Here is a 15216-nt window from a genome sequence, read left to right as displayed (position 1 = left end):
GGACCTCATATCCATCCAACCCGCTTGCCCAACTACACATACTTAGAATTTTCATTGTGGAATATCCAAGCCTGCCCTGTCCTAGATTCCTTAGTCATCTCAGTAGTTTGACTTTCAGCGACCGTGTTAAAGCATCTCATGGCCTATTACCAAAGATGGATATATCAACAGCATGGGTAAGCCAAAAGCCAGAAAACGAGCACATATCAAGTGCTCTCACGTGTGGAACTAAGTGCAAGGACAACCCGCCATGAAAAATATATTCCCGCCAGAACAACTGCTAGTCCCGTCTCGAGATGTTACTATTTGAGGCATGTTACAGCTATAAGGTTGTGCCCCCTTTATACTGCTCATGAAAAGAGACAATCAAATCTTTGTTACTGATTTCATGCTCGAGTAAAAGAGAAAAAAAACAAAGATGAATCAGTACCACCTACAGGCAGTCAGATCCCGTTAGGAGAACGGCTATGATTCTCAGCGTTGTTTGAACACCGAAGACATGCATCTATTTGAGCAACCCGATGGAAGGAATTAAAAGGTTTCGTGCCCACCTGATTTTTTTCTCAAATTCCTTAGAGATTACCCACAATAGATCAAAGAGTGACCTGTCAAATGGGGATCACTAAGAACTCGTGGAAAGTTATTACATTACAGGCATGATAAAATATCGCCACCCCAGCTAAGCCGGCAAATATGAACAAATCAAAGTTAGCATTAGGTTTGACATATGAGGAAAGACCCATCAGAATTTTGGGAAAGGTGACACAAACCACCCCGGAGAAAGGTAATCAAATCATATGAAATTCAGGGGGGAACAACATACGAAGGAAAAGGATACCCGAGTTGGAAACGGTTTCCTTAAGTCATATTCATACTTGTTCCCTGAGCAACCGAATCTCGAGGACAAGATTTTCCTAAGGGGGTAGGTTTGTGACACCCCAAATTTAAGCCCTTTCTTTTCATTTTCTTTGGTATTTGCTCTATTTTTTGTTTAGAGTGCCTCTGTGGACTTGAAACCTGGGAAGATCATCCTTTCTTCTTCTTCCAAGTGGTTCCTCAATCTCAAATATTTCCCAATATCATGTCATTTCCATTCAAGCCTAACCCCAATCTTTATTTCTTTGGAATATTCCTTTTTTTATTAAAGGAATAACCATGTTTGACCTAAATTGTGAAGCAACCTATATTCATAATTCAGGAATATTCCTTTTCCTATTCTGTCGAGAATAACACTTTGTGAAGTAAGTACTATTTATCTTTTCTTGATTGATCTCAAACTTTTTGAGCACTCTTTCATATCCAAATCATTGCCACATGCCAAAATTCAACTCCATTTGCCTAGTCACTGTCAGTGCCGAGCCCTCACTTGCTCTTTGCGCCGGGGCCTAGCTCCTTCTCGCTCTCTCATGGACGGAGGTAGAAGAAGAACCGGATGAGACAACACAGAATTTTGCCGGCGACGAACACCGCCACGGGGGCACCAACGCCCTAATATTTTCTCTCTTTAGCTGGCTCAAACCAAGCAGTACAAAAGGGGTATTTATACAAGGAGTACGCACGCACAAACAACGCGCTCCACTCCTGCCCACACGCACACGACGCGCTGCACGATCCGCTCGCCTGGCCGCGCGCACGGCGCGCCACCATGTCCACGACGCCGGCAGCTCCAACAGATCGACAACGGCTACCCTGTAACTCTCGATGACTCGGACGCGGCCACATATCAGCGTCCGACTGAACCAGAACACACGCACAGGGCACACCCGCCACGGTTCCGTACAACCTAGACACGCACGTATATGCTGGTCGACGCCGATGTCGTGGCTTATTTCTAACATTCTCCCCCTAAGCCACGACCTCGCCGTTGCCGGAGTTGTTACAGCTCCTGTCGATGTCGTCGCCACGACCGCGGACTCGACCTGGCGTGCTGGCGCCGGTCACCACTTCCACGGACTAGACCTGGCGCACTGACGCTGGTCGTCACCATGCTTCCTTGGTGACACATGCCGAGCTCCTTATCCGCCGGCGACACACGCCTAATGTTCCGGCGACATACACCGTCGATAATGTCGCGCTCGGACGTGAACCTCCTCGGATGCCGCTCTGTGGCCGATGCATCGCGCCGCGCACCTCCATAGGCCGACACACGGCCTGGAGCTCCGCAGCTGCCGGTGAATGCCGCCACCGCCGAACATGCCCCGCGTCGCCGTAGCCACGCGCTCCCGCGCGTCACGGCTGCCCGGCCTCCATGACGCCGTGCAGCACCTCACACCTTCGCACCATCCGTGAGAGAGCTAGAGGGAGCTAGGCATCGGCGCAAAGAGCAAGCGAGGGCTCAGCGCCAAAAAAATGTTAGAAATAAGCCATAGCGTGGGTGTCGACCAGCATGTACCTATGTATCTAGGTTGTATGTAGCCGTGGCGGGTGTGCCCTGTGCACGTGTTCTAGTTCGGTTGGACGCCGGTATGTGGTCGTGTCCGAGTCATCGAGAGTTACAGGGTAGCCATTGTCTATCTGTTGGAGCTAACTGCGTCGTGCGCGTAGTGGCGCGCCGTGCATGCGGCCAGGCGAGCGGATCGTGCAGCGCATCGTGGGTGTGTGGATAGGAGTGGAGCGCGGCATTTGTGCGTGCGTACTCCCTGTATAAGTACCCCCTGTGTACTTCTTGGTTTCAGCCAGTTAAAAGAGAAAAGATTAGGGCGTTGGTGCGCCCGTGGCGGCGTTCGTCGCCGGGAAAATTCTGTGATGTCTCCTCCCCTTCTTCTTCTTCTAGCTCCGTTCATGAGAGAGCGAGAGGGAACTCGACACCGGTGCAAAGAGCAAGCGAGGGCTCGGCGCCAATAGTACACAGGGGGGAGTATTTATACAGCGAGTACGCATGCACAAACGCCACGCTCCACTCCTGTCCACACGCCCATGACGCGCTGCACGATCCGCTCGCCTGGCCACGTGCATGACACGCCACTACGCGCATGACGCAGTTAGCTCCAACAGATCGACAACGGCTACCATGTAACTCTCGATGACTCGGGCACAAACACATACCGGCGTCGGACCAAACCAGAACACGCGCACAGGGAAAACCCGCCACGGCTACGTACAACCTAGACACGCACGTACATGCTGGTCGACACCGACGTTGTGGCTTATTTCTAACAGTGAATCTTCATCAACAAATTTTCAAAGTTTTGTCCAAAGAGAAGCGTTGCGAAGGAAGTACTAGCTAGGCTTATCCTAATGAGTTGAAAAATTTGCAGCTCCTTCATATGCTAAAATAATTACTCCCCGCCAAATTTCATCTCCATCCAACTATCTATGTGAGCATACCATCCAATCCTTGTTTCTGGTAATATTTTCAGTTTGTGAAGTAATTATATTTTACATTGCTCCATAAAATCTAACAATTTACCAGGACATGATCCTACATAGATAACTTCCCTAGACAAAATTTGGTATCATTTCATCAAGCCAATCTCTCTCCACAATTTCTCCACGTTTCTGTCCAGAGAGGACCACTGGGAAGGAAGTACCATTTTGGCATGTCCAAATGGCATGGAACTTTTACTGTGCCTTCTTATGTCTAAATAACCATCCTCTACCCAGTCTTAGCTCAATCCCAGACTCTATGTGAGTGCGTCATGAAATTCTATTTTCTGGACCAGATTGTTTGTTATGAAGCAACTATGATCAAACTTGGTCCAAATGGCTTCAAATTTTATAGGATTCTCATCCTTCCTACCCTAAACCTCTGTGACAACAGGTTTCTCCATTTAACCATCCCATTTTACCACAACTTCTAGCCCAAGTTCACTACAACAAACTTTAGCTTATCCATCCCATCATCACAGTACTTTCTTTGAACCATCACATCAGGGGGGTCCCAGGACACATAGGCAACATCCTAGACATGGTCGGCCACGCTGAGTCACCGTGTACGCATCGGTGCACGCGGTGATCATGTGGTCTAGCATGCTAAAAGCATGCTTTGGGCATTGGGGACCTCGGCCACCGCCCAAATGTCGTGCTCTCGCCACCACACCATGTCCACAATGTCACCTACATTCTTCTCCAACCACGCGCACCCTCTAGAGCCTTCTCCCTCCTCACGTCACGGTAGCACCGACCGCGACACTATTCCGTTGAGTGGCCGACCGGACTTCTCCCTCCCCGTGTCTACCTTCACTACTCCTCTGGTGCTGCACTAGCTTTCTCCCGTCATCGTTCGAGCCTGCCCACGAGCGCACACGTACGCGGTTGCGCCAGAGCATCTACCACATGCCCATGGCGGCTTGCGGATGAGGGCATCTGGCTTCGGCTACTTAAGACATCCCCGGATGCATATCTCCACACCATCAGCCCCCCCACCTCCCAAAGCCCCGTCTCACCCAAGAAAACAAGCGAAGGAACTCTCCATGCTCTCCTCTGGCCTCCATCGCCACTTCCGGCTCTGCCTAAATTGAAGCGAGCCTAAGCCCCTCTCCCCTTCCTTTCCCACCAATGGAACCACCAGAGCCCAATGGACCTTTCTATATCCTCGGCTCACCTCTGGGATGTCTCTGTACTCGAATTCATCTTCGGTCGATGGCCTCATTCGTGAGAGCTCAAGTTGTTGTCCCTTCGGCCCCCCTCGATGTTCGTGCAGTGCGGGCCTGGATGCTACATGCCTTCCCGAGCTCGCCGGTGCTTTAAGCAGAACCGGAAGTGACCGGAGCCGCCTAGACGAGCGCCGGCACGCGCGCCCTTCCTTTGCCTCACGGGCAATCGATAGAGGAGGAAGACGATGTAACAGCCCGAGACCGACGCTCCAGACGCCTTCCATGTTCTTCGTGTTCGACGTGTTAATTATCTGCTTGTTGAATTTTACCATGGCATCATTCGCATTGCATCGGCACTCTGTTGCCGTCATTTTTTCTTCAAAACTTGCATCCGCTCATAGTTGCAGCTTCTTCCTTGTCCCTATTCACCTCCTCTCAGATCAACCGGACTGCTCTCTTCTCTGAGCCCATCAAACCCCCTTTTCTCCGTGGACTTTTGTCAGACCCTCGCGCGCGTTCGATAACCTGCCCCGAACCCAAACTGCTCAGTAGTCACTGATGGGTCCGGATCAACCCCGAACAACCCCAAACATCTTCGGTTTATTTAATGGACTCCTCAAGCCTATTCATTCTCAGTTGTTCAATTTAATCAGAGGGTCCAAACATAGTATTTTTCCCTTTATATAGAATCCTATACCAAACCTAGATGAAACCCTAGCCCCTGCCACAACCATCCTTCCCATTAGCCGCTGCCTGGGCCACCAACAGCCGGCCCAACCCGGCTGCCTCTTTCTCCGCTTGTGGGCTGGCGCCTCCCCAAGGCCTAGCTCTCTCCGCCTCTGCTGCAGCCCACCACCACCGAGCCGGCTTCAGGGCCCAAGGTGAGCGCCACCGTTAGTCCCTTGCCCATTGCACACATTGGTATCCTGCCCCCAACAGTTTCGGCCCGCGTATGTTTTTTTCAGCGTCTGAGAATTTATTCAATTATCCAGAGAGTGCCAGCTTTACAAAAAAAAAGTCATTGCACTTCATGCATTTAATATCTCACCAACCATGCATGGTATTAAAACATGTCATATATGTAAAATGATCTGAATTTTGTGTAGATTAATAATATCTAACTTTCATCCATGTTAACAATGGTTAAAATTGCTATTTGTATTAATTTGTATAAAGGACATGTTAAAACAGTTTAATTCATATCTAATAAATCATAGCTCTGAATTAAATAAACTTTATATGTAAATGGGGTAGAAAAGTGTATAGATTAACATGATGCACTTACTTTGCATGTTTAGAAACATTAAAATTGTGTTTTAGGCAGAACAGTACCAAATTCGAAATATGCACATGGGGATATTCCATAATTCTTATTGTTGTTTCCGGCCTCATTTTAACTTGCCTAGATTGGTAGATTAATTATGTTTCACCTCTTGCCACGTTAACCAACATTTAATGTTGATGGGTAGCATAAACAAGAGTGAACTGAATAATTCGAATGTGAAGTTTCGTCAATATGCAACCCGTTGAGCTTCATTTAAATTGTAGTATTGTGTGTTGCACTTTGCCATGCCACGCCTCACTAAAATAAACATGCATCATAATTGTTTGGGCATCATATCATGAACATGTTGTGATGTTTACCATGCCATTTGTTTGTTTCTGGATTTGCTTCTCCTTGCTAGAGTTCTGAAACGTTGCGTTGCGAGGATTCATTCGACTACGCTCGTTCGTCTTCTTCATGGATTTAGTTTTCTTCCTAGCGGGATTTCTGGCAAGATGACCATTACCTTGGATCAGTACTATCTTTGCTTTGCTAGTTGCCCTGATGCTATCGCTATGTCTCGCTACCCGCCAGTTGTTTATCAAGCCTCCCAAATTGCCATGATACAACCTCTAACCTTCCACCATCCCAGCAAACCATTGTTTGGCTAGGTTACCGCTTTGCTCAACACCTCTTATAGCGTTGCTAGTTGCAGGTACAGTTGCAGTTGTTCCATGTTGGGACATGGATATCATGGGATATCACAATATCTCTTATTTAGTTAATGCATCTATATACTCGGTAATGGGTGGATGGCTTGTCCTATTGCCTGGTGTTCTGTTCCACTCATGCCGCCTTATTTTCCGTTATACCGGTGTTATGTTCCATCACGAGCACTCCTAACACCTATGGGTATATGGGGACCCCCTGATCATTCGTTTTAGTGTAAAGGTTTACCAGAGAGGCCCAACTTTGGTTTTACCATTTGCCAACCAAATAAAACTTGCATAGGGACCTACCGGCCCCCGTGGATAATTAATCAACAAACACGTGGATAGTTAATCAACAAACCAGGCTAGTGCTCCTCATGAGTGTTGGTCCACCTACTTAACAGTCGGCGGTGCCGCCTCGGGGCAACTCGGTGGTATTCTGGCTATTGTTCACTTAGCATAGACGGATGAGCCCATAGATAGAGAGCGTGCGGCTCTGGACACAGATATGGCTCACCGGAAGGTCTCTCTGGGATTGTTTTACCATCGACTAGTGACTTGTCCACTAGGATTCTTTACTGTAAGCATCATGTTATCATCGTGTGAGGATGTTCCATCGGATGCGTGTGGTAATTTATAATGGACTACTTGGAGCACCCCTGCAGGGTTAAATCTTTTCAAGAGCCATACCCGGAGACTTTGAAATTTATGCGGTTGTAGAGAAGTTGACACTAAACTTCTATAAAATAAACCAACCGCGTGCGTAACCGTGCCACGACTAGTATAGCTGTCGTTTTTCGAATGTCTGAGGTACACGAGTTTCCGAGGTTTTCTTGATTATGTGTTGATGGATGTGATGCATTTGGAGCGTACAATTCTATTAGGAGTTTTGTGATGATTTTTGCTCCTTGTATCCGTTGGACAAGATTGCATTTCCAGAAAATTTCAGGAGTTCCTAGGTGGTAATTCAAGTTGTTACCTAGGATATCTTTCCGACAAATGCATTATATGAGATTGGGGTTCGATGGCTATTGATATGCCTGTTGATGGTCAGTTTTACGGCGGTCTCATTGTGTCTTAAAGAATCCTTGGCTATGCTGACTCGAGGACGCTTCATATGTCATGTGCACTGCCTTGTACATGATGTTGTTGTATGATCGAGCCCGTGTGGGCCCCACAATGAAAATTTTGGACAAAATCTCTATCATATGTTTGTTCCGGCTTAACGATCCAAATCTTTTGTTTTGTTTTATTTGTGGTACTCAAGTTGCTTCGAAGTGAAGTGTTGATTCCGTACCTTTCCTAAGTGATGTTTTCATATTTCTATGGGAGTGCTAATTCTTCTTGATCACCGAGATTGTCATCTCAAATTTTTTTCCAACCAGTGTGCTGCTCGTCAAGATAATTAAATCCTTGTTTTCATTTGCAAGAGCAATTTTCAGTTTTCTTAACGGTGTCTATTTGATCCGTCCCAAGTTGTCTTTATTTTTCCCACCCTCCCACCATTTTTCTTCGCGAAGTCAAAATTCTCAAATCAAGTATCTATTTTATTCATGAAAAGTCTCTTCATTCTTTTCCTTCAATCTTCTTATCCAGTGATTCCTCGTGAAGATGCTCAGGAGATACAAGTTCATAATTCTTCGTTCTTGTGTTCTTCTTCGGTGGACTAAATTCAAGCTTTCGGTATTCATCATTTCACCTTCTTCAATTCACATAATTTCCATGTTGGAATTTCTTATGTAAGCCTCTCTTAAACGTTCACCTCTCTCTATTCATATCAGGAGTGTAGAAGATATCTCAAAAGATTCGTGTTTCCATTCCTAATCTGTTCAAGCTATTTCCAGGTCGTTATCTCATTCGAGCCATTTAATTCAATCTGTGCAATATGTCTTTTAAAAATATCGTTCAACGGTGTTGTTTCTTTTGAGTGGGCCTAACCACAGGTCTTTTCCCAGGATCTTATCTGGATCTTCTAATTTTTCTGAAGTTATTCCCAGATTCTTTCAAAGTTTGACAAAAGAATGAATTTTTATCAGTCAAATTCCTTCTTCAAGATATGTTTTTTTTCATCCTCGAACTTTCCAGACGGACTAGTTTCCTTTTGTGGCGAATAACATGCAGATTTCTGGGAAACCGGAGCAATCAGATTGCATGCTTTTTTTAATCCTCTCTCTCGAAGAAACCTCACAGGGAAACAACCGACAGTATTGCCTCCACTATTCACATTTCCTTTTAGTACGCACGGATTCCAAGAGACTTATCCCAATGAGACTAACCGAAATAATGTAAATCCTCTTTTTTTTCTGATCCAAAAGTTGTGGGACTTGTTTCCACATATCTAACAACCAAAGGAAACTTTCTCTCTCCTTTCCTTTTAATCCACCGACCTCTCTGTTCTCTTTTTTTCTCTGTGATCTCCACTGATTCAGCCGAAAGAGAGATTCAATCAGATCTGCACTTTCCTTTCTTTTAGTACGTTGAACAAGCAAGCCAAAATATCTACACTTCCCAAAATAAAAAAATGTTGGTCAAACTTTCCAAACCAGCTAGTTTCCTTGCGTGGCAAAATAGCATGCAGAATAACTTGGAAACAGAAGCAATCAAAAGGGCGGTTTTTCTTTTTAACCCAAACGTGAATTACTCCCTTTTTTCAGCCAACCGTACCAAACTTATACTTGCCAAACACACGTTTTCCTTGGTTTGGAAACCAACTCAACCAACCAACTAGTATTTTCCAACGTGAGAAGCAAGATCCAAGGCACAAATCCACGTACACTTCCCTTCTCTTTCTTTCTTCTCTTTTTTTCTTCTTCTTCTACTAGATGCATGCTTAGTGCAATATGACAGCGCGATAACTAATGGATGGCGGTGGTAGTGGTGGCGGCGGCGGGAAATAAGTGCTAGCAACTACTGCAGGATGCTGCTAACGCGGCACTATGATCAGAGACCCCTTGACAAAACCGTGTGCGGTGCATTAATCGCGAACGGTAATGTAAAAAAATCGTCAAAAAGATTCAAAATGTTTGCGATGAAGGATTCATCAAACATGGTTCAGATTTTAGTTTCCTGTGCGATGTGGGCATACGGTTCAGTTCAATTAACTATTTGCAATGAGGAAAAAGAACAGAAACGGGCAGCCAGATGAAGGCGTGTGCGATATACGGCATACAGTTCACTCGAATTAACTGTTTGTGATGAGGCGGAACAACAGAAACAGGCAGCCAGATGAAGGTCTGTGCGATTGAGGGCATACGCTTCAGAAGGATTAACTATTTTCGATTAGGCAACACAACAGAAACAGTCAGCCAGATCAACATGTCTGCGATTGACGGCGTACACTTCACATGGACGAACTGTGTGTGATTAGCCAAAACAAACAGAAAAACATAGACAGATCAACATGTGTGCGCTAGACGGGCACACATTCTAATTAAAAGAAGCATGCGTGATGGTAATAACGAGCACGCACGGTTGTTAGAACAAGACATTTGCTGACATTGCCTATTGTGGTGCACCCTATGGTGCAAACGCCACGTACGCAGCCCCACGTTACGTCGTCCGGGAATAGTGCCTCACTTAAAAATTGTAGATCCGTCAGTAAATTTTGAGTCTGCGTCCCGTCACATTCCAAATTACTACCATGCTATATTTAATTGCAAACCTGTTCACACTGATCAAAACCTAAACAGTTTCCCACTTAGGAGCGTATTAGTACTCGGTTATAAATACTACTACTCCAAGATAACTGCAAATTCCTAACTCCTCATCGCTACTACCTAAAAGAAACATAAAGTTCCCTCTCCCCTCTTACGTTTCGTCCAACCTCCCCTGGTCGTACATCGTCAGCAATTTTGCAGAAAAGCCCCTGAAGTTTTAAGTAATCAACCCGCAATCCTCAACATAAGTCAGCCCGAATCGGTTTGGAGAGAGAAAGGAAAAAAATAGCCCAACCACCGCACGGCCTGCCTCCTCGATCCCATCTCGACCTCCAGCCCCACCCCGCCTTGTCCTCCGCTGCCGCTCGCCGCCCACCCCCGCAGCCGCCACCTCCTGCCCGCCCGCCCGCCGCCTCACCGCGCGCCGCCCGCCGCCGTCGCGCGTTGCCCGCCCCCGCCGCCGCAGCGTGCCGCCGGTCGCGCTCGCAGCCGCCCCGCTCTGCGCACCCACCTCGCTCGAGGTTGGGCGAGCGCGGAAGTAGAGTTCGGGACGGCGGATCGGAATCCATCGACCGATTCTCTCTTTCTCTCCTCTCCCTTGGATTCCTGTAGGCGGTGGATCAATCTTGCCTTCGTGGTGGCGGCAGAACGAGCGCCGTGAGATCAGGTGGACCTGCTTCTGGTAATCTCAGTTTTGTTAGTAGCAAGTGGTCAATTTAGTATTCATTGGCAACAAAAAGAAGTGAATGATATCATGCCATAATTTAGTGTTGCTTCCCGGTCCTGGATAGATGATGTATTGTATTTCTGCATAAGCTAGGAAATCTACAAATTGATTATCTGTAAACTATTTGTCCATACTTCTCCAAGATCTGAACATATACCATCTTTGCTGATCGATTTTATTACTAAGTAGCAGATTCCTCCTGGTGCTTGGGACGTTTTCGGCTAGATTGATTTACTAGCTACGTCCAAGCAGGCCACTGGATTGATTTCATGAGGCTTACTAGCTACGTCCCAATCAAGATAGCTAGACTTACTAGCTACGTCCCAAGCAGGCCAATCCAATATGTTGATCAATTTGATTGTTCTGGCTGGAGGTCAGGAGGTCAGAAGGTGCGTCCTTCACACTAAATCGTACCCGAAGTTCTACAATTAGGTATGATTACAACTAGGAAGCTACCCTTCCTGGATAACTATTTTAGTACCTGTTTTTATTTACTGGTGAGAACTAAATAAATTGGCTACTGTCATGTTTCTCCCTTAAAAAAAGATTCTGGTAGATGTGCTTGACAATAATAATGGTAATACCTAAAGGAGTTCTCTTGCTCCAAGTTAGCGCCTATATATTCTTAGCTACCATGTACTTGGGTTACTGGTTTGTGTTAAGGATTCCGCTACTGTTGCCAAGGTATCTACAGAACTTTGTTATAGTACTAGCTGAACAGAAAAAGAGATGGCCGCCAAACCTCAAAAAATATCAATCGGCTATTAATTTACTAGACTCTATTTCAGTCTAATTAGTGGAGACTTAGAGAGTGGAAAAAATGTTTAAAAAACCTAATATAAAAATATGAAATATTTAGTTATTCTCTATATCCGAGAAAGCAATAAAGAACTTTGTGTTAGGCAGTGCACTGCGGGAGCGTGTACTGCGACTATTTCTGCACAGCCGAGGAAGGCTTGATCTTTCCCACATGTCCACCTTCTTTACCTTTCCGTTCTTTGAAATAGATAAGTTCTGATATTCTAACATTGATGGAAAATCATTATCTTCTGTAAAGCCACATTTCATTTTATGATTTTTAGCAGAAGCTCGCTTCGAGGTCTTGGTGTGGGGCTGCTGGGGAAGGGAATGTCCTTCTACTTAGTGAAAGTCGTTGTTGGTGAGGCTGATTTTACCTTCTTTCTAAGTGTTCTATTTTATTAGTGCAATTGGTTCGAGTTAAACTAACATCCATCGTACAAATATTTGTGGGACATATTCAGGTAAATTTACCATGTTCTGTTTTCATTACCCAGCGCTAAAATGTAGATGTTATGATGACCAATGACCATAAACTTTTCTCAAGAAATCTGGAAAGAAGCGAGGATTCTCAAGTAAGATAAGTCTGCTTACAAAAATTTGCCTACTGGAAAGTAGATAAGAGACTCATGAAGTAAGAATACATGCCTACATATTATACATAGCAGGCTTCTGACTTCTCTGATTCTGCAAGCCTTGAGGCTGTGAAACATCTATGCTAGGTCGCCACACTTCTGCCACCTTCATTTGATGAGGTACATTCAGATTCGGTTTGTTTATTACTTTATGGATGCTTCTCTTCTCATTACAGTGCTGGGCAATTTGATGAGAAATTATCTTCTCTTTGATGGTCCAGGTTCAGCGTTCACTACTATGAAAGAAGAAGGCATATATTTTCCTTGTGGAATTTCCAGTAGAATGACAGTGAGAACGAGTAAAAATCTACAACAGGTAATACATTATTTTGAAGCTACATGGAAAGCAAAGTAAGCACATGGATCCCTCATTTGAGAGTGGGGGTTAAACTTCCCTGGACTTCTCCCTTAATTCTTACTGCAGTCTTTTTATTCACATTTCCTATTGTGTAGTTGGTGACAATGATGAATTGTTATCCACTTGAGAAAATAAAGATTAAATCGATGATGCTCTCAAAAGTAAAATGACTTTCTGTGCTGGATAGAGACATTGTGAGCATCAATATAGAACTTATAAACCTTTTTCCTTGTTTGTTATAATGATATTTTCATTTTCCTGTGTATATTAAACTTGAGAATATTATTCTGCATTACTTCAACCGTTACTTTTTATGTGTTTGCAGTATGACTGTATGGTTCTCACTCAAAGTAGAGGCCCAACAAACTTTTTTGAAGTAGGAGTCGAAAACTACAAATCCATCTATTCCTAGAATGGAGCTGGTTGGAGTTGAGCCTACAATTGAGCGGGTAGTTCGGTGGCACCGACATCCAGCTGAAAGTTTTATAGGAGGGTTAGTAAAGCAAATTTGTTCATGAGGAAATGTGCCAGCAAAACATTGAGTCAGAGTGCAAGACAAATGCTCTTAACAGTTTTTTTGGTCGCTTTTCTTTAATTACAATTCTTATTATTTTTAGTTGGCGTTGATGTACAAAAGAAAATCCTGTGCCTTTTTTGTCCTCTCATTGACCATTGTATTTTTGAGTCATATCAGTCTATGTAAAAGAATTCAGTACCTTATGTTTTGTATATTTGGAAATGTCTAAAGGCGTGGTGTTATATAATAACTGTATGATATTCTTTGTATGCCTTTCCTGTAGCCTTAGTATGGTCATCGTTTTCTCTTTCATGTCCTTCATCTTAAATTAAAAAATATGAACCATTGCATTGTGCTAAAGTTTATCATTATTATTTAATTTATTTATAGGCAATATTTCTTCTAGAAAAAAATGTAAATTTCGTGTAACAAGCTAAAATAGAATCTTCTCTGAACATTCCACATGACTACTGAGCTGGCATTATTTGCAAATTCTATTAGTTGACAATGTTGATGTGTATTTGACACCATTCATTTGAACCACCAAATAATAGAAGTTGTTTGATTGGTAAAATAATTTTCAAGTTTGTAACCACACACTTATTTATTTTGTATTTGCTGTAACGCATGGTCTTTTGTGCTATAACATAATGTCAAACCACTAAAATTTATATGCCCCGTTGCAACGCACGGGCCTTGTGCTAGTCCACAAAAACAAACAAGTCATTCATCATCATTCCCTTGCGTATCCCATGGCCAACATGAGTTATGGGTCGAGAGATTACCACCAGGGAGAGGCGAGCATGGAAGCGGAAGCACGAGAGATGTCCCGCCTCGTCGCGAAAGCAGCCGACATGTCCTGTTGCGCGGCTGTAGCAGCACAGAGGTCCCACCTCTCCGCCGAAGCAGCACGGAGGTCCAGCCACGCCGTCGATGCAGCAGACTGGTCCGGTCGCGCCGTGGAAGCAGCAGAGATGTCCCGCTGCGCCACGAATGCGGCAGAGATGTCCTCCCGCGCCGCGGCGGCCTGGGAACATCTCTCGCGCACACGCGAGGACTCTTATAGGCACATGAATGCGATCGACCATAGCCATATGGATCTAATGTCCGGCTGGGTGAGGTTGTAGGACAACAGGAAAGCGTCATTTGAATAGACTACCGGCGTCATCCGGCAACTAAGGGAGGGCAATGCAAAGCTCTGGGCCGAGCGCAACCTGCTGAAAGTGAAGATCATCGGAAGTGCGGAGCAGCAGGAGGAGACTGCTGCCTGGTTCAAGAGGACCAGTGTCATCGTCAAGAAACTTATGGACTGGAATGACATGCTCCGCATCGAGCGCCAAAGGCTGGTGGAGGAATCCGTGGATACTCTCAACCAGCGTCTTGAGGACACAAAAGAGCTCATCGCCGCTCGCCGCGGAGACTAGCTCCCGGCTTCCCGCGGCCTACAGCAACGCATCAAGAAAGTAGAGATCAGCGAGCCATATCGTTGTCTTCCTTCTTCTTTTGCCCTTGTGTATTTCGAGCTTTGCCGCATGTGGCTTTTTTAATTATCTTCCTAAATATGTAAGACAATTATTATCCACTGTCATCATCCTTATATTCATCAGTCTTGCTATAAGTCGTGGTCGATGCAATATAGGTCCGTCGGATCTTACATCAAGATCCGTGCAAAACTTTCTTTTCAGATTTTCTTTTTTCTCTCTTAAATCTCAGTCGAGTGAGACATAGCGACGCCATGAAAAAGGGGCTCAAGCGCCATTAATGGAGACGTTGGGAGGGAGGTGGGCGGCGGATAGAGGTCAAAGGGCTCTCCTCCCGATGAGCACGCGCAGGGGTCTGATCGCACGCCTCCCGTACTCAAATAGCTACCCCGCACGACCCTCCTATTGAATAAAAAAAGGGGACGCGTGGCGGCACGTAAATGGTAAGTAGAACGCCCACCGTTTCAATAATACTTGTGTTTCCGATTTGTAACGTGACAACACTTCTTCCAAAATAACTTTGTTGATTGTTAAT

At 45.1% G+C, this 15216-nt stretch overlaps 1 long non-coding RNA gene across 5 annotated transcripts; it reads left to right on the top strand.

Moving 5' to 3' along the window:
• Positions 1-10679: 10679 nt before the first annotated feature.
• On the top strand, positions 10680-13441 carry LOC123049236 (uncharacterized). Of its 5 annotated transcripts, XR_006423507.1 has the most exons (7): positions 10680-10832; positions 11085-11324; positions 11978-12051; positions 12188-12265; positions 12359-12445; positions 12547-12641; positions 13009-13441. It is a non-coding gene; the product is annotated as an uncharacterized lncRNA (long non-coding RNA). The 5 variants fall into 5 exon arrangements; XR_006423504.1 differs by having other exon boundaries at positions 12188-12445; XR_006423505.1 differs by having other exon boundaries at positions 10680-10847; positions 12188-12445.
• Positions 13442-15216: the final 1775 nt, after the last annotated feature.

This window comes from Triticum aestivum, chromosome 2D (assembly GCF_018294505.1).
Source record: "Triticum aestivum cultivar Chinese Spring chromosome 2D, IWGSC CS RefSeq v2.1, whole genome shotgun sequence".
NCBI lineage: Eukaryota > Viridiplantae > Streptophyta > Magnoliopsida > Poales > Poaceae > Triticum > Triticum aestivum.
Note: the sequence above shows the minus strand (reverse complement) of the source record. Positions and strands in the feature narration are given on the sequence as shown.